Source organism: Mustela erminea, chromosome 13, assembly GCF_009829155.1.
Source record: "Mustela erminea isolate mMusErm1 chromosome 13, mMusErm1.Pri, whole genome shotgun sequence".
Classification (NCBI taxonomy): Eukaryota; Metazoa; Chordata; class Mammalia; order Carnivora; family Mustelidae; genus Mustela; species Mustela erminea.
Window position 1 is genome coordinate 87,280,036 of NC_045626.1, and position 19,740 is coordinate 87,299,775.

The 19,740-nt window shown below is 54.4% G+C and overlaps 1 long non-coding RNA gene across 1 annotated transcript; it reads left to right on the forward strand.

Annotated features, from left to right (window-relative positions):
• Positions 1–5,169: 5,169 nt before the first annotated feature.
• On the forward strand, positions 5,170–10,786 carry LOC116571667. Its single transcript, XR_004277942.1, has 4 exons — positions 5,170–5,586; positions 6,442–6,530; positions 7,089–8,051; positions 8,847–10,786. It is a non-coding gene; the product is annotated as an uncharacterized LOC116571667 (long non-coding RNA).
• Positions 10,787–19,740: the final 8,954 nt, after the last annotated feature.

Consider the following 19,740-nt stretch of genomic DNA (forward strand, 5'->3'; position numbering starts at 1 on the left):
CCCGACTCTTTTTCAAATACTGTGGAATTGGTTGAAATCCAAAGTCAGTTTTTTCAAGTTGGGCTCCCCCCCCCCCCTTGACCCTGCTTGTGGCTCTGTGGAAACTTAACCTTCCTGTGGACGTGCATGTGTGTGTGTGTGTGTGCACACGCATGTGAGTGCATGGGCAGGTGTGTGTGCACACGCATATGACAAGAGAATGAGACGGAGGATAGGAACTTGGGAACCGATCAGCGAGCCCAGAACTGCGGTGAATTCCTCTTCGTCTCCGTGGCCCACTCGCACTCAACAGCGTAAGTTGGAAACGATGTTTAAAGTTGACGCTATGTCATTCTGTGCCGAAGAAGAGTTGTGTGGGCTCAGTGGTGTCTCCTACACCCAGTCATATGTTGAAGTTCTAAACCCAGGACTCCGGAATATGACTTGATTCTGAAATAAGGTCTTTCCAGGTATAATTAGTTAAGATAAGGTGACACAGCAGTAGTGTGGCCCTAGCCAATAGGACAGGGGCATTTTGGACACGGACACACAAGCAGAACGACATGTGGAGTTGAGATCTGTATCTCCAGGAGCCAAGAAACTTCCTGAAGCTGGGACACAGTCTTCCCAGCACCTTCAGGGAGAGGATGGCCTGCCAACACCTTGATCTTGGACTCCAGCCTTCAAAACGATGAGACAAGACATTTCTCTTGTTTAAACCACTCAGTTTGCTGTTGTGGGAACCCCAGGAAACCCACGCGGGATTTGCGAAGCTGTTGGTTTCCACGGGTGAGTCATTAAAAGGCATTCTTTTCAGTAGCTTGGGATGCATTTTATTATTATTATTTTTTCCCAGCACGTACCTTCCTTTGTTGCTAATTGCTGGGTAGTGAATTTATAAAAAAATGAGGCTGCTTTTCTTCACCACACACCAGGACTGTGGTGTTCCTTCCTTCCTCCTTTCCAGCACCCCTGTGTGCTTAATCCACATCTGCTTCATTGTTTCTCCTTCATGTTAAAACAAAATAACACTCCGACCCAGGCTTCAATCCTGCGAAATGGGGAGCAACATGCCTTGATGGGCAAGATAGGGCTGTGAAGACAAACGTTTTGGTTACAATGCTTCCAAAGTCCTTTTTATCTCCAGCTGTCACGTGGGGACATCAACATCTTATGAGACCTGAAAAGGTCATACACACAATACAGACACAAAATACGTGACCTGGGCAAAATATCATGCCAAAGGCCCCGGTTTACCAAGATGCATTAAGTTGCTCATTCATTTGGTAAGCACCATCGAGAACTTTCTCCCCGTCAAGGAGTGCTCTAGGTTTTGGGATGCAAACTAGAGCAGAATGTTCCTTGCCCCTTTAGGATTTCCCAGTCCTACCGGCGTGTCAGCGCCGTAAGTAGCAGAATGTGATCGTAGCTATGGGAATGATATCTGAGTGGTTTTTTCAGCCCTCAGTGACAGAAACCCAACGTAAATCAATGAAAACAGGAAAAGGAAATTTATTGGGTCTCTTCACTGCAAAATCTAAAGGCAAGTAGATGCCTTCAGGCATGGCGGGTACCAGCAGTGCCATCAGGCATTGACCTTGCTCTGCCTCTCGGTTCTCCTTTGTCCTGTGTTGTCATTCTTAGATAGGTGACAAAGTGGCTGCTGAAAGCTCCCAGTGTCCATTTAGGGACCCAGCCGTAGAATCTCCTGCCCAAAGACGCCGACCAAAATCCTAGGGAGTGTTCTGGTTGGCTTGGTTTCACTCGTATCCCTGTCTGGTGGCCCCGTTCCGTGGCTAGGGGTCGGAAATACACCAGATGGCCAGGTCTGGCTCATGGGTCCACGCCTGGTGCCAGGGAGGAGAACCAGCTCCTCTCAAACCAGAAGGATTTAATGTGGAAGAGAAGTGGTGTCCCCAAAGGCAAATGGGGAATGGGGAATGAGGATTGAGTGGGCAGAAACAACAGAGTCTGTTATAGAACAGGGGAGGAGGCGAGTGCTCTGCCTAAGACAGGAGTGAGGGGGCAGAGGAAGCTCCAGGAAAGGGAAAATGCTTTGTGCCAAATACTTGAGCATGTCGCCAAGTGGAGAAGTCATTCTGTCCATTTGGGATGAGGTTAATTTAATAAGAACAGCAGACCGACCTCCATGATTTTCTTTCCTGGATTGTATATTTCAGTTCTAGAATTTCCATTCCGTTCTTTTCTTCTTCTTCTTCTTTTTTTTTTTTTTTTACAGTTTCTATTTCCCTGCTGAGATTTCCCATCTTCTTTATTCTTGTGAGTGTGTTTTCCTTTATACCATTGAACACAATAATAACGGTGGCTGTAAAATGCATATGTGATTGTCCCAAAATCTAGATCGTCTCAAGGTGGTCTCCTGGATTGACATTTCTCTTAAGAGTAAGCCACCTGTTGGGGCACCTGGGTGGCTCAGTGGGTTAAGGCTCTGCCTTTGGCTCAGGTCATGATCTCAGGGTCCTGGGATCGAGTCCCGCATCGGGATCTCTGCTCAGCAGGGAGCCTGCTTCCACCTCCTCTCTCTCTCTCTCTCTGCCTGTCTCTCTGCCCACTTGTGATCTCTGTCTGTCAAATAAATAAATAAATTCTTTAAAAAAAGAGTAAGCCACATGTTCCTGGTTTTTTGTATATTGAGTAATTTGGGGTTGCATCTTGAGCATGAAGAAAGTTACATTGTGAGGGCTTTGGACCCTATTTCTCCAAAGATTGTTGTTATTTTTGTTAGACATGACATTAGGTGGGTGGAGCTAATCCTTCAAACTGTGTCTTGGGGTTTTAGGTGGATGGAGATTATAGTGCGCTGGTGGCCAGAAAGCACCGGCCATCATCCTCCTCTTTCCCTGCCTGCCCAGAGGAGGAACTTTCTCTCGGGGTCCAGACTCACATATCCTGGCATGCTCTCAGGACTAGGAAAGGAAACAGGACTAGAGAGACTGACCTTTGTGTTCTCTGAAGCTGCCTACGAGGCTGTGATGTGGGGCACGGTGACTGTAGTTCACGATGATGTATTATGTACTTGGAAGTTGATAAGAAAACCAACCTTCATTGTTCTCACCCCTCCAATAAGGTAGCTCTGTGAATGACGGAGGTGTTCACCAATCATTTCCAAATATAAACAAGTATCACATCGTCACGTCAAACACCTTAAACTTACCCAGTGTTCTATGTTAATTATATCTCAGTCAAGCTGGGAAGACGGCCATCCATCAAGGTCCCTCCCTCTTCCGCCATGAGAGCACACAGTGAGAAGATGCCGTCTGTGCGCCAGGAAGCCGTCCTCACCAGCCGCCAAATCTGCTGGCTTTGATCTTTGACTTTGACCTTTGATCTCGGACCTCCTGCCTCCAGAGCTGTGAGAAACAAATGTATGTTGTTGTAAACCCCCCCAGTCTGCAATTTTGTTACACAAACCCAGCCCGAGACAGCCGTGTTCCTCCAACTTTTCAAACTATGACCCACAGTTAGGAACACTTTCTGTCTCCATCTGGACAGCACACACGGTCCCCCCACACGCACTTACAAATAATACACACTCACACACTCAGGTACACTCCCCCCCATACACCACGCATATATACTCACACCCACGCACACACACTCACATACACCCACACCCACACTCACACACACAGACACGCACGCACACTTCCCTGATCCAGACCAATCTGATGCCCTCTACTACCTTGTGTTCTCTTTCATTATTTAAATGCTGCTCTAGGGCTCACTAAGTTGATTCCGATACTCATTCGTGGGCACCGTCCTCGTTTTGAAAAATAGGGCGCTGGAGAGACAAGGAGGCAGGGGCAGGAGGGTTTATAACCGCTTTGGTCATGATAGGAGAAACGAACCAAACAAAACCAAACCAGGAAACAAAGTGCTGGTGAGGAGGAGTAGGAATGGAGGGCCTTCACGCGGAGCGGAATTGTCCATGACGGGCAGGACATGATGAACCACGAACCAGCAGGGTGTGTATCCATGTGGACGAACCCACAAAATAATGTGGAGTCAAAGAAGCAAGTTGTAGAAGAATAGATACAGTTGCAGCGATACATATGGAAACAATAGCTTCTACATATACGACGTAAATATCTGTATATCGTGTTTGGGGAGATATTTTTTTATAGGTAGACATGTTCACAGAGCTGCATCGTCAGAGTAACTAACCCCAAGTTCAGGATCACTGTTAACTCAGGTCGGACCCCAGAACTTCGGCCGTTTTGTCTGGCGGTGTTTCTGTCCTTCACCCCGTGGAGGGTGTGTGGCTTCTGTTGTGTTAGTCTCTAGACCGTTTTGATCATCTGTAGTTTTTATTCCTTAAAACATCCTGGGGTGTCTGGGTGGCTCAGTGGGTTAAAGCCTCTGCCTTCGGCTCAGGTCACGATTCCAGCGTCCTGAGACGGAGCCCCGCATCGGGCTCTCTGCTCAGCGGGGAGCCTGCTTCTCCCTCTCCCTTTGCCTCTCCTTCTGCGCATGTTCTCTCTCTGTGTATCTCTGTCTCAAATAAATAAATAAAATCCTTTAAAAAAAACTTTTGTTTAAAACATCCAATGAAACATAACAGGATTCGGAACCTGGAGTCCACTCTTGGGACATCCGGGCTGCCCACACTTTGGGTCACTTCTGCTCCCTGCCAGCCCTCAGTGACTGAAAACTTGCTCAGGCCCTTTAAGTTTTCGGTGGCGAGTGTGTGCAGAAAACCCCAAACGCACCTCAGCGACTCCGTGCTCATTTTATGCTGCACATTATAACGTTTTAATTTATATGGGAAAATCTGGAGCACACTGCTTGTCCCCAGGCCCGTAACTGAGAAAGATTGTTCAGAAACATGCACTCTTTTATATATTTAATGACCTCAGGAATGCAGAAAGAGAGGAGGGAGCTCAGTTATTTACTATGACTCTATCCCCCAGCCCTTTTCCCCAACAACAAATTCTTTCCAGGTCTCTTGTAAAAGGTTTCATGGCGAACCAGTGAATAAAGACCCCATAGCAGGCCGGCCTTTATAAACAACAGAATTCGGCTACTGTGGAATGAGGGACCTGCTTAGCGGCGAGGCACCTGAGACGGGAAGAAAGAAGGAATGTGTGGATGCAATTGGGTCTCACTGGAGAGCAAATTAAGGTAGTATGTGTCTTGTTACTCGGGGACCCCATTGGGAGGGTTCTGGAATGTTTCCAAGAAAAGAAAATATGGCCCCACTGATGTGGAAAACCACAGGGACAGGGTGGATTTAGGCGGGAACATCTCGCCTTGAAATGGCCCGGGCCCTCTCCTGCCATCGGAAGCCGGCTCTGTCGTGGGCGGCTCGAGGGACCTGCAGGGAGGCTGTGATTTCGCTACGAAACCACTGATCCCGTGAGGACACCCGTCGGACTGCTGCCTTGCGATCCCGCCTTTATTCCCCAATTTGAGATGAGACTGAGTAAAAGCTCATCCTACTAGAAATCTGACCGTGATCCGGCCTTTCGGGCACGTGATGGTAGAGTGAACTCACCTGCGTAGGTCAGACGTGGGACGCCGGGCCCTCCTCCTAGGCCACCAGGAATGTCCCGGAAACTATGGCTGGTGCCGGAGCTGTCACGTCAGGTGAGCGGCTGAAGCTTTGTCCCCATCATGGGTTGAAATCACAGGCGGTGACCTCCGTCCAGAAAAGGGGCAAGAAAGGTTGGGGGTCCTTGAGAGGGGAAGGCAAGGCAGGAAGAGCAAGATATGGGGGCGCCTGGGGGGTTCCGTCAGTGAAGCGTCTGTCTTCGGCTCGGGTCATGATCCCGGGGTCATGATCCCGGGGTCCTGGGATCGAGCCCCATGCCGGGATCTCTCATCCCAAGACACCCTCATCACGCAAAAGAAAATGCCAGATCCATTAAACAACCACTCCCTGTTGTCCCTTTCCACACAACCCGTAACCATCCGTCTGCTTCCTGTCTTTACGGATTTGCCTGTTCCGCACGTCTCCTCTCGGTGGCGATCATACTCTTACGTGGCCTCGGCATCGTGTTTTCAAGGGTCCCCCGTGTGATCGCAGATGTCTCTATTCCCTTTTACGGACAAAGAGCATTCCATTGTGTGGACGGGCCACGCTTTGCTTATCGGGTCATTCACTGCTGGACATTTGGGTGGTTTGGGGATCTAGGACATCTTGAGCAAAGTTCACATATTCGAGAATGTCAGGGGTCCAGTTTATCTGGAAGTGTTCGTCCAATCGTCCCTGAAGATCAAGGAGGTGTTAGCGGCACTTCCTGCAGTAGACAGTATCCTCCAGGGCTCAGTGCAGAATGAGACAGAAAGTTGGAGCTACAAGTGATGCTGCTCCTGTCCGGCCCCTGAAGGGAAGGTGTCAGGAGATGAGACCTTTAGGGGTGATAGAGATTAGATGAGGCCGTGAGCATGGGATCTCCCCGTGGTGGGATCAGACCCCCGAGCTCCCTCCCTCCCCCGCAGCCGGGCACAGGGAGAAGGCAGCCGTCTGCCAGCCAGGAAGCTGTCCCACCTGCCAGCACCTTGAGCTTGGACTTTCAGCCTCCACGGCGGTGAGAAATACATGTCTATGGTTTGAGCCACCCAGGCTGTGGGGTTTTGTTGAGCAGAGTGACCTGCGACCAGTGCCTGGGCCCTCGGTGGCGAGGCTGCCGGGCAGGGGTGCCGTCGAGTCTCAGTTATGGGGCTTCCCATCCTGCGGCTGCATCCCAGCCCCTCCTGGCAGACGCTCTGCGCCTTCCCCATAGCTCTGCGCTTGTCCCTGGAGCCAGGTCTGTGTCCCCGCCCAGCGGCCAGGTCCCAGGAGCCCTGCAGTGTCCACAGAGACTTCCCAGGGTCCTCTGGTAGTAGGTGGGCAGGACCTGGTAAGAAGGTAGAATGGACTTCCAAGCCACCCTCTCTCCCCTGTTCTCGCCATCACCGTGGGCAGCTCACCGGGACAGCTCCTGTAGCGTCCCCGCTTCCTGGGCTCATGACTCCAGTTCCCGCGTGTCCTCTTACTGCAAACGTCAGGGTGCCAGGCGCGGACATAGTTTTTTGTCTGTTAGGGAACACAGACGCGATACCAACGTTGACTGACGTTTTATTTTCCAAAATAAAACTGTGGCCAGAGAGAGAAGCTCCCCAGGACCTATAATGTCCACTACTTATTCAAAAGAAATGACAACAAATGAATGATCAGAGCCCCAAATGAATAAAACCGACCAGCACAGAACCTCAAGGCTTTCTTCTTTGTCTTATTTCGTCCGAGACCAAAAAACTTCTGTCCAGTCCGGGCCCCGAGGAGCAGGTAGGCATTCAGAACCTGCTGGGCCACGGAAGAAAACCCAAACTCTAGCGTAACTCACAAGACCACAGTCTCTGTGGGCAGGGACGGAGAACAGGTCAAGGTAACAAGGCATCTGGGCAAGAGAAGGAGGAATTCGTACAAAAAGAAACACCACCCTGGCTCCTTAGAACAGCGTGTTGGAGAAATCAAAGGAGAAGACAGCCCAGAAGGGAGCCAACAAGGTGTTTGCCCAGTTCAGGGAAGGAAAAGATAAACAGATGAAAACTGATAAGAGGACGTTGGTGGAAATAAGTGACCGTATCTTAGTAACTCGCAGAAGGATGGTGGCCCACAAAATCAGATCTGTCAGAAATTATTGGTGAAAGAGAAATCTCATAATGTTTGAAAACAGAGATAATGTTCTAAAATCACAGGTGACCTACAAAAACCGGGAGCGGGCAGCGGAGAGTGGGAAATTATTTCACATTATTCGTCTCATTTTACATAAATGCCATTTCATTCCTGACCCTGATAATCACAGAGACCTGACTATCCTTTATTTAAAGGCTGGCGTTAGGGTAACTAAAACTTCTTCGTGAGAGAGAACAAGCGGGCAAGTGTCCATCTATAAAGGGTATCGAATAACGGACACGGCAAAGACAACCAAACGACCGCAGACCCGACGAGAGGAAGAATGCGGAGCGGATTCGCCGTGGAAATGGGCGCCGGCGTGCGGGTCCAAGGACAGAGCACGGGATCCAGCTGTACGCCGTCTACAAGGGACACGCCGAGAGCAACGGGACGGGTGAGGTTAGAAATACAAAGGAGCGCGAATGCCGAAGGGGCAGCGGGGTGTGAGATGGAGAATTCGGGGTGTCCCCGGGGGTTGATGAACTCAGCGTGGGGACACACTTCGGACGCAGGGACGAGAAAGCCACAAGCGGCCTGCGCTGTGGTCTCTGACCCCACCTGCCTCTCGGCTCCCTCGTCCCCAACACACTTCTGGGTCCTCAGTTCTGAACTGAAGCTGCTGCTGCTGCTTCCTCTTTTTTTAAAATATATTTTTATTTGTTTATTTGACAGAGAGAGGCACAGCGAGAGAGGGAACACAAGCAGGGGGGAGTGGGAGAGGGAGAAGCAGGCTTCCCTCGGAGCAGAGAGCCCAATGCAGGGGTCGATCCCAGGACCCTGGGATCATGACCTGAGCCGAAGGCAGAGGCTTTAACCCACTGAGCTACCCAGGCGCCCCCTGAAGCTTATTCTTGTTCAAGAGTCTTTAACTCAGAGACCGGCCTTCTCTGTCTCCAAGAAACGTAGATTCAGAACTCGTTGCAGGCATTTGGGATTCAGAATAGAAATGTCTCTGAAGCCAAGCCCCAAACCCCTCCACGTGCCTTATTTTCCCCTTGACACCCGTCTCCTTGCTCCTTCCTCCCCGCCCCTCGCGGTGGGCTGCCTCCGGGGCAGCTCTCTCCGGGGACCAGAAAGACACTCACCCTTGTGTTCGCCGTTTCCAGCGGACCAACCCCCGCGCCGGGGACTCGAGAACATTGCGGTGTTCAGCCGTACAGTTATAAAAGCAGCATTCCTTTCATTCCAGCCCCAGGGTGGAAACCCCCATGTCCCTGGTCGGAGGAAGAGAGAAAGGGAATGTGGTCCGGCCACGCGACGGCGTGAACTACTGAGCCACGCCGTAACGTGGATGGACCTTGAGACCGTGATGCCGGGTAGAAGAAGCGAGACCCAGAAGGACAAAGGTGGTCTGATCCCACGGATCTGGGCTGCCCAGAATACGTAAACCCAGAGACAGAGAGGAGCCTGGAGATGACAGAGGTTACCGGAGCCAGAGGAGGGAAGACGAGGAGGTAAAAAGCTTCTGTTCGGGAGGATGAAGTTCTGGAGATGGACGGCGGTCACGGTGGGACGCGCCCACGAATATACTAACCTACGTGCGTGGTTAGTCTGAGGCATCCCAGAGGCTGTGTCCCTTTCCTGGGGTTGCCTTACCAAAGCAGCCCAACCCGGGAGCACAGCTGAAAACGACATGGATCCTGGGGACCCGGGACTAAAATCGAGGTGTGAGCCTACCTTTTCCAGCTCCGGATGCTGCTGCAAACCGTGGCACTCCGTGGCTGGCAGCGTGTGGCCCGCCTCTCGGCTCCACGGTCTCACGACCCTCTCCCGGCGTCTTCATACAAGGTCGCAGGGACACCAGCCCAGGGCCCACCTTACCAACCTCATCTTAACTCAGTGATGTCGACAAGGACTTGAACTTGTCTTTGGGGGGACGCAGTCGAGTCCGTATCAGGTGCTTTCTGCAGAGTGGTTGGTCAAGTTCCCTCTTGGCTTAGAAAAGGGGATAGGAGTCCACATCTGTTTGGAGAACAGCCTTTGCTCGCCTCCCAGGCGAGACGCCCGTGGGCTGCTGCTTTTCCCTGTGGTGCTCTGTCAGGCATCAAGTGCCCAAAGGCATAGATCCCCGAAGCACACTTTGAGAACCGCTCAAATCACTGCTAGGTAATGAGCTTGGCCTCAGACCCGGTCTTCCAAAGCTCACTGCGCCGCCGTCACTAAGGTACCTCCAGCCAGAGTATCCCCGGGGTCTCCATCAAGCGCAGACTCCCGGCTCCAACCCCAGAGACTCTAACCCAGCTGGCCTTAGGGTGGGAGTTGGGGGCAAAGGTGATTCCTGACATTCAGGGCAAGTTTGAAAATTTCCCCGGATCATAGCCAGTTGCATGCTGGGCCCCGCCACCTGGAAGTCATCCAGTCCTTCTGCTTGGTATTTCCAAGCCAAGCTCATAATCTCGTGCCTTCAAACCTTGCACATTTTTCTCTGTCTCTGGCCCCCGCATTCACCCAGTTCTCAGGCCCCGTACTTTGGAGACTGGTCAGCCCTACCTGGTCAGTTGCCGGCACACACCCAGACTCTCCTGAGCATGTCTCTGGTCTGATTCTCCTTGGTATTCCTGTTTCTGTCACCTTGGCTCAGGCATTTATCAGTTTTTGCTGGGACCCGTGCAGTAGCCTACAAACTGACTTTCTTTCCTTCAGTCTTGCCGTTTCTAGTCTGTTCGCTATATTATTGCTCTTAACCTCCTGCCCCATTTCTCCAGCTTTATCAGTTACAGTGTCCCTTTGTGAGTCCGTTATGCTCAGAAGAGTCCCACGTGAGTCATGTTTTTTATGCTCCTCACTTTTTTGAAGGTATGGCATTTATTCGGTTCAGCGCCACATCTTGTTTATTATCTTAATAAAGAGCTACATTAAATTAATACATTAAATTAATACAAAAGGACGAATGTTGTAAAATTCCACCTACACGGTGCACCCAGAATGGCCAAATTCTCCTCTCCTTTTCTCCCTTATAAGGATGCTCGTTGTTTTATTTCAGGTCCCACCAGATAATCTGGGATTACCTCTTTGTCCTCAAGAGCTTAATCACGTCTCTGCACAGACCCTTTCCCCAAATGCAGTCATATTCACAGGTTCCTGGGGCTTGACGAGGGTGTCTTTCGGGGCCCCACTGTCTGCTGAAGGGGCTCGAAGCACGAAACTGGTGTGCGGCATCTGAATCCTGGCGCTTTGGGAGCCAGAACATGGCCCCTTCCTCCCTCTCCCCCAGCGTCAGGCCGCACATTCCCCAAACTTCCAACATGCCCCCTCCATGATGCCGGGGCCTCAGCCTAGACATGGGGTCACCTCCCCACTCCCCCAGAGTCCCCGGGCGGGCAACAGTCTGAGCGGAAGTGAGGGCACCACAGAACCTGTCCTCTGGCGGCACCCGCCAAGTGGCTCCTTGCCTACACGCTGGTTCTGGTTTCTCCCGGGGGGGGGGGGTGCAGGGTGGCTTTGATGCAGATTAAGGGAGGGGACTTAAATGCCCCCAAGTCACCCGTGGGTGCTCCTGTGACCCTTCCCTGTTCCCATCGAGGGTAGCCCTTGTCAGGAATCCTGAGAAGGAGAGCAACACTGCAAAAGTAAGCCAGGGTAAGCCAGCAAGGCTCCATAGGGGAGGGGGGGTGCTGCTTCTAGATCCCGCTGGGCCCTCATGAGTGGCCCTCTGCCCCGAGAAGGAAGGGCGCCGCCAACAGTGCAGCTGAGGGCTTCCCAGGGTGCCGGGTGGTGTCCTGATGAGGCTTCTCTGTTAGAAATCAGGAAAATGGGGCTGGGGTGTGCAACATGCTGGGTACCGTGCTGAGTCCCTCCTGGTGCCTGCAGGGTGGAGGGAAGTGTTATCTGCGTGACCCCCTAGGCTCCCCCCGCAGACGGGCGGGCAGAGATGGTGTCGACAGAGAGGCAGGCCCCACGGGCTGGGGAGTAGCACCCTCCTGAGAGCCCAGAAGGAAGGCCGTGCTCTCCGGGGGCCCAGAGGAGGCCCTGCCCCTCCAGCATCCGGCTCCTACAGACGCTGGGAGGCCCCCGTCACCAGTTTTCACTTGTGAGCCTAAACCTTGACCGGTTGAGGGACGGTCTCCTTACGAGCCTTCCTTGTGGGTTTTTAAAAATTATTATGTTCGATTAGCCAACGTGTTTTAAAGTCTGTCTGTAAGGAACACCTCCCAGCTTCACCACCTCCCTATGCTGTCTCCAGATTTCAGCCTCTTTCTCCACAAGAAACCAGGGTGTGGCTACGCCACCCACCCACCCCCAAATTCAAGAGCCTTCTAGAACATTCTGAGGACACGTTCCTTCAGGCTGAGACTCTCGTTCCCAGAATGGGCATAAATGCTTTTGCTGGGGTTGGCCCCGCACCAGCTCTTTGGTAAAGGCCATCGCTCGGGGCCTGGGGATGGGGCTCCAGAAGCCGGGAAGGTCCATGGTGGGCGACGGGACGCGGCTGTCGCTGACGCACACTGGCTGTCCCTCCCTGCCCCTCCCTCCTTCCAGTGTCCTGTTTCCCCAACTTAAATGGAGCACTGATTCAGCGGAGAACACGCGAAATCTGTAGAAAGTGCCGGTTGTCACACAGAGATGACAAGGACATCAGTGGTGACACTCTATTGAATACACGCTGAGGGCTGGATACCACCAACACCACCAACACGTTTTTGGGGTGTTTTGGGTTTTTTTTTTGCTGCAAAAAGCTTTATAGTTTCCATTTGTTCCACGGAGTGGGCGAAGACTCCAGGCAGTGAGACAGGTGCCTAGTGGCCGCAGGGACAGGCGCGGGTGCAAACCCCCCGCACCAGGGGGATGCCAGGGTGAGAGGCCCTCAAAGCCTGCCGGGGTCTGGAAGCTTCTAGTCATGCTCAAGGGTGAGAGCTTCACTCAGCCTCCTGGAGGCCAGCCTGCAGGGGTGAGTCGGGGGCCCCCGGGTGTCTTTCTGACTAGCTCGCCTGCTCTCTAGGAAGTCCAGGGGCTGGGAGCTGTGCGGGCTCCTGGAAGAAGTGGCCCAGGCCTGCAGAGCCACGCCTTGTAGTGGAAATAGAGGCCCAGCGAGGCAGGTGCAGGGGCTGGCAGGTGCACTAATTCTGATGAACCTAGGAGCTCCTGGTTGGTCAGTGGGAAGAAATGGCTCAGATTGGCATGTTGGCTGGTCCCGGAGGCACAGGGTGACCGAGAAGATGGCTCGGAAGGTTGCAACCAGGAAAAAGGTTAGAGGGTGGTCGGAGGCTGATAGAGGGGGAGTCCCTGGGTCTGTTCTGTCCGAACACGGTCAAAGCAAGAGACAGATTGACGGGACCAGCGGGTGCGTTACTGCCACTAATGCGTTTAATCCCACAGCCACCCCAGCCATAGGTGCTCTCTTTGTGCCCATCTGTAGATGGGAAAACAGAGGCTCAGAGCCAGCCATGAGGGGGTCCTGAAACCTGAAGCTGCTGCTCAGGCCGCCAGCCTCTCCGAGCCGCTGCCCCTCGGGTCCCCGTGTCAGTGCACGTGTTCACCCGGACCCTCGCGAGGCCACAGCAGGAGCGCGCCCCCCGCGGCACGCTCTCCCCACTTAGCGCGTGCTGGTCTGCCCCCCCTCCATTTCCTCCCGGGAATGTCTGAAGGCACCGAGGGGAAGCTGAACCCTTCCCTCCGCCCCAAGTGTCAACATGTCAGCACCACGCTGCCCAAGAAGAGGGGAGAAGAAAGTCCACCTCGACCACGGCGAACCAAAGGGAGCTTTGTGCAGGGAGCCCGAAGGAGAGGGGGCGGGGGGCCGTGCCAGGGCCAAGCCCCCAGCCCCAGCTCATGCAGGCACAGGCTCGGGGTCAGGCAGAGCCGACTCTGGAAAGAGGCCTGGGTGCAGCTCCAGCCTCCCAAAGGGTCTTTCTGGTCCAAAGGCCAGGCTGGGGCCGCTGGGGGCAGTGGGCTTGGGCTCTGCAGAAAGGGGCTGAACTTGCTGAATTCGGGGGGCGGGGGCGCCAAGGGCAGCAGCAGTTGCCTTATCTCCGAGCTCTTGAAGACAGCAGAAGGTTTATTTTAAGGAAGAGAGGCCTGTAGAACTTCTGTGCAGGAGGGAAGGGCATTTAGCCCAGCCAGTGCTTCCAAGAGGCCAGGAGTCTCACTGACTGTTCAGTCCCCCTAACCACACGCTTCACCGAGATCTCCCAGTGGTATAGACACAGAGAAGGGCAGGCTCTCAGCCTATGCCGTGTGCTGGGTTCCGGATTATTCTGTTGCTGCTGTGGCCATGGCTCTGGGAATTCAACACTAGGCACAGAAGCTGTTCTCATTATAAACGTCCCCTGAGGATTTGGTGGAAGCGGGGAGCCTGAGGTATGACTGAGTCACGCTCAGCGCCCAGGGCACCAGCCAGAAGCAAGCATCACACTTCGGAGGTAACGGTCCACACCACGAACTGCATGCCTGCCGGAGGCCAGGCACCATTACAGAACCGTACACGGACTGCAAGTCGGTTGATCCCCACAGCAGCCCAAGGAGACTTGGGCACCACTACCGTCCATTTCACAGGGGAGGAAACCGAGTCACGGGACACGTGGCCTCCTCCCTCTGCGAGTCTCCACATGGCCTTCTTGGGGGGACACCAGCCGTCCAAACCCCGCAGACCCCATCTTAACTCGATCGAATCTGCAGACCGTCCCCAAATAAGGTCTGCTTTCAGGTCCTGGGGTCAGGAGTTGAATGTATCTTTTGGGAGGTGAACACAACTCAACCCACTATGGGCCCTATTTGCCAGTGGTTTGCCCCCATGTGTGTGCACATGTGTGTGACCGTGTGATCAACTCATGAAAGCTCCTGTCACAGGACTTCAGTGTTTAATTGGGCTGCGTTCGTCAGACGCTCTGGCCACAGACGCTCACACTCGCTAGCGCCAAGCAGGCTGCTGGTGACAGAGTCTCTAGCCGGCGTCTTGTCCACGGCCGTGAACAAGCCAGGCCCGCCAGCCTGGTTTCTCTGAGAGCCGCGGCTCTGAATTTCGCTTTGCTCATTCCTTCCCCAAAAGACACATTTCCCACCGACTCCTGTCCTCAGGCAGGGCTCTGTGTCTTTTCAGTGCTCCAAAAAGCTCTCTTTTCTCATAAAAGGGGGCTTCAGAGCTCTGGGGGTGGCCAGAAAGGAGAAGTGTGGGGTAGGGTGGTCTGTCGGTGGGGAAGGGAATGAATGGTCTGCTTCACGCCAGGACCTGCTGGTCCTGGGTGGCTGGACAGGCCAGACCTGTAGAGCCCAGAGGAGCTGGGAGCTGGGAGAGGGGCTCCCCAGAGCCTTGGGGACACGGCCTCCCGTGGGAGGAGAGGGACCCAGCCCACACGGGGGCTCCCCATCGAACAGCATGGACAGAGCCCCAGGACTCAAACTGGGGCCTTCTCAGCCGGCGGTCCTCCCTGTACGGCCCTGGGCTGAGGGTGTCCAGACCCGCTGCGGTGATTCCTGGGAGCCCTCACCCCCTGCCTCCCTCACAGTTAGCAGCCATGAAAGGGTTAACCCCCCACCCAACGCAATAAAGAACCTGTCTGATGATTATCTTGAAGGCTCCAGACCCCTGTTTCCAGCATGACTGCTATGGATAGAATGTTTATGTCCCCCTCAAAACTCACAGGTAGGAGCCCCAGCCCCCAGTACACTGGTACCAGAGGGTGTGGCCTCTGGGAGGCGATGGCGTCCTGACCGGGGGGGCCCTTGTGATGAGATTCGGGCCCCAGTAAGAGACCCCAGACAGCTTGCTCTCTGCACAGTGTGAGGGCAAAAGAAGGAATGGCCAGGAAGAGGACTCGGCCAAAAAGCCGATCCCACGGGCGCCCTGATCTCAGGCTTCCAGCCTCCGGAACTCGCCCGTCTGGACGCCCAGGGGACCGGCTCCTGTTAGAGCAGCTGGGGCCGCCGAGACAAGAAGCGCTCGGGAAGGAGCGGGCCGGGCGGTGAGCCAGCGTTCGATCCCCGGGGCCCAGGTCTGGGCTCCTGCGTGCAGAAGGCTCCCCAGTCGTGCCGGGCGCAGAGTTTGGGGCAGGAGTACCGTGTAGACGCACACACCTCCCGAACCCCGTGTGCATCCCGACCCCGCTGCTTACTAACTGAAGGACCCTGGACAGGTTCCATCCCCCACCCGCTGTAAATGGTGCCCCTGGACCCCGGGGAATCTTGGATCTCAACCCAACCCCATTAGTCTCTGCAATAGGGGTAAATCTCAAACATATTATTCGATAGAAAGAAGCAGATATTTTAAAAAAGCACAGGTTATAGGTTAGAGGACGTCATTTACATTTTACTAAGTTTTTCTATCCATCTTTAGGCAAAAAAAAAAAAAAAAATTAATCTTCATTTGTCTTTAGGCAAAAGTCATCGGTGATGGTCAAAGTACACGGGGTCGGGACCCTGGGGAGTGTGACGGGGCAGCAGGCGTGAGGGTCTCCGGGTGACGGACATGAGCCGCATCTTGGCCGAGCCAGGGTCACATCGGTGTCTACACGCGCAAAATGCGTTAAGATGGACATTTGAGGTGTGTGTCCCTGACGTGTGAGTGTGAAACCCCAGTGAAAGTGAGGACCATAGAGCAATGCTGTATTCTCCCCCCGGAGCCCACCGAAGGGCGTGCATGAATAAAGTGGGATGGAAAGGAGTTTGCTGCTTCCTGGGGTGGCCGGAGCGGAGCGCTGGGCCCCCTGAGCCTCCTGGCACTCCTTTCCGGCTCCTCCGAGAGGACGAGCGTCCCCAGTGTCCTCAGGTTTGTCCCAGGAGGAAACACACCCTGTGAGTCAGGGCTGTTGACTCAGCAAGGACTCCCTACAACTTGTCCCCCCCCCCATTTTACTTTCCACCCCCCCAGGAGCCTCCACGAGCCAGCCAGGGTGAGGAGGGCGACTTCCCATGCATCTGGCTCCACGGGGAGGCCACGGCCTCCTGGACTTGGGGCCCCTGCCTGGCTTTTCCTGCCTGTGTGAGCTCCGAGGCCCCAAGATGGGGTCGTGCCTGGGGAGTCTCCAGCCAAGGAAGTCACCTCCTGTCCAAGGGAATGTCCGAGTGTCCCGGCCCACCTCTGTCACATGGGCCCCAGCACCGTGGAGTTCTAGCACGTGGCTGCCCCCACCTTCCAATCAGGGCTGCTGAGTGGAGTAATTTCCAGAGTGGCCGGAGCCAAGGAACACTTGTGCCACAGCAGGGGTTTGCAAACCCCACCCCTGGGGCTCCCAGGGCAGCTGGGGCCCGCACACGGCCTGTCCTTGCCCGTACACAGAGCCCAGATGGGGACCGAGAAGGAATGGTATTGTAGGGATACCCTCTTGTACCCCAAACTCCGGCTAGACCTCCCCTTTGCCCGGTCCTGGGGAATCTCAGGGTTCACCCTTCCTCTGCTTGAAAAGAACCTTCTGGAAGGCAAGCTCAGCATCCCCTCACCACCCAACCTGGAGCCAGGCCTGAAGAATGGTGGCGGTCGGAGTGGCAGCTGCTGTTGAGCCGACTTTGAACTTGAACTATTTTGAAATCCAGCTCGTAAATCTCCAGCTCAGCATGGTGGGGGGGGAGGGGCGGGGAGGGGGAGGCTCACCTTCAGGTCTGGGCGTGGAGCTTACGGGAGAGGCCTGGGGTCTCCAGCACAAGGCGGCATTGACAGAACCGAGTCATGAGTGTGAGTGTGTGTGTGTACCTGGGGACAGAGTGCAGCGGCTGGTGCCAAAGGGAGGGCTCGGTGCATCTGGAAAGTGTCAGGTTTAATGCCCAAAGCCACGGGCCCAGGTCAGCTACGAGTCCGTGTTTGCTCCCAGCTGCAGCTGTGCAAACTCCCGCCACTCGGGCTCTGCTGGGCTCATGTCAAGTTCCCTCAAAGACAGTGGCCCCTTTGTCAAATTCCATTCCAATCCCCTGTTTCAAAGTCACTGGCCTGCCACGGGGCCCCCCGGCCGCAAACAGCTGTGGGGCGGCCTCTGTCTGAGGCTGCATTCATCCCACAGCCAGAGGGAAAATCTCGTAATTTAGGGCGCACGTCTATGGCCCGTCCGCCAGACCTCACCCTCCCCTCCTCCAGAAACCTCCATGTCCCCGCTGATTGTACACCCCCACCTCACCTGTGGTCAGGGTCACAGACAGCCCGAGGCCCGCCCCACTCTGCCCCTGGGGAGCTGGTTCTGCTTCCTTGGCATCTTTGTGGGAAATCTCCTTGTGGATGGGGTTTGATTTGTGTTGGGGAGGGGGCGGGAACACGACAGTGTGTGTGCGTGCGTGTGTGTGTGCATTTTCATGCTTAACAGACTAGGAATCATTTGGGGCAGCCAGTGTCTTAGCCTAGGTTCAGCCCTAAAGTGGAGATGGGGCTGGAGGCTCAAAGCAGGTAGTTCCTTGGGGCTGTGGTCCCGGAGAACAGGAGCGGGGGGTGGGGGGAAGGGAAGCCGGAAAGGAGGGGGCACCAGTGAGGGTCCTCGTGGACTAGTGGACCGTCCACCGGGGCTTTCTGACAACCCAGGAAATGCAACCTCAGAACCGTCCCCCAGGAAGACGGGCAGGGGAAGCATTTCCTTCAGCAGCAGACCCTACCCGCGGCCCCCGTGGACATTCACTCGCTGCCCTCCTGGGTTTCGCATGCACGGGGCAGGGTGGGCTCCTGCATGTGCCCCCCTGCTCCAACCCTGCCCCTTCACACACCTGGGCAAGGCCATCGGCGTCACAAGCAGCCAGAGCAAGACGGGCAGAGAGGGTCCCAAGTGGCCACCGAGAGAGTCTGGAACAACCAGCATGGGTCCCGAGCCTGGGGCTGCCCACCTTGCGTCATCCTGGGTTCGGCTCTGGCCCTGCTGAGCCCTTCAGGAACTGCGGGTTTGCCTGGCCGAGACCTTATCCCTCTTCGTCCAAACAGAATGGGCTGCTGGGGCTTTCCAGGCTTCGGTCTTCTGCCCAGGAAGACTGGACAAGCTCCCCCTGTCTAGGAGAAGGGAACCAGACCCCAGGTACTACTGGGTTCTCAGCTGCCTGGTTCTGTCTGCTCTGGGGGCACAGGTGGTGATGGTGGCATTCCCCCCACCCCGCATTACACATCACCCTTGACGTCACTGCCGGGGTCACATGACAATGGCTAAAGGCATAGGGCACCGCATAGTCTGTCTGTGCCAATGCCGACTCGCTCGACCCCTACAGCAGTTCTATGGCATTGACGCCGTCATGGCCCCATTTTACAGACCAGGAAACTGAGGCTCAGAGGGGCTAAGGAACTGGTCAAAACAATAGTAATACATTAGATGGTGATGTGTACCGTGAGTGGCAGAGGCAGAATTCAAACTCAGACTCCTTAAGTGGAAGAAGTGTTTTTTGTTTTGTTTTGTTTTTTAAATTAATAAACTGTTACGTAGAGCAGTTTCAGGTTTGCAGAAACGTGAGCAGAGCCTGCCCGTGTACCTGCTCCCGCTCAGACGACACCCCTGTTACCGAGGTCTTGCACTGGAGCGCTGCGCTGGAAACAGTTGATGAACTGGCATTTGATACATTGTTACTAGCGGACATCAAGAGGCCTCTCCTGTTCCACCCACTCTCGCTCTAGGGGCTTTAACAAAGGCATAAGGTCATGCATCTGCCTTTACACTCTTACATAGAATAGTTGACTGCCCCCCACGCCCCCAGTGCTCCGGCTGCTCACCCTCCCCCGGACCCCAGCCCCCGACAACCACTGATCTCTTTACCGTCTCCACGGTTTTGCCTTTTCCAGAACGTCCTATACAGACACAGCCTTTTCACATTGGCTGCTTTTGCTTAGTGATATGCATTTACATTTCCGCTATCCCTTTCCGTGGCTGGATGGCTGCTTCCTCTTTTTTTTTCATTCCTGAATAATATTCCAGCGTCTGGATATACCACAGTTCCCCACCCACCTCCTGAGGGCGTCTCTGTTGCTTCCAGGATTGGGTAAGCCATGAATAAAGTGGCCATAAGGGACGCCTGGGTGGCTCAGTGGGTTAAAGCCTCTGCCTTCTGCTTGGGTCATGATCTCAGGGTCCTGGGATCGAGCCCCGAGTCAGGCTCTCTGTTCAGCGGGGAGCCTGCTTCCCTCTCTCTCTCTCTGCCTGCCTCTCTGCCTACTTGTGACCTCTGTCTTTCAAATGAATAAATAAAATCTTTAAAAA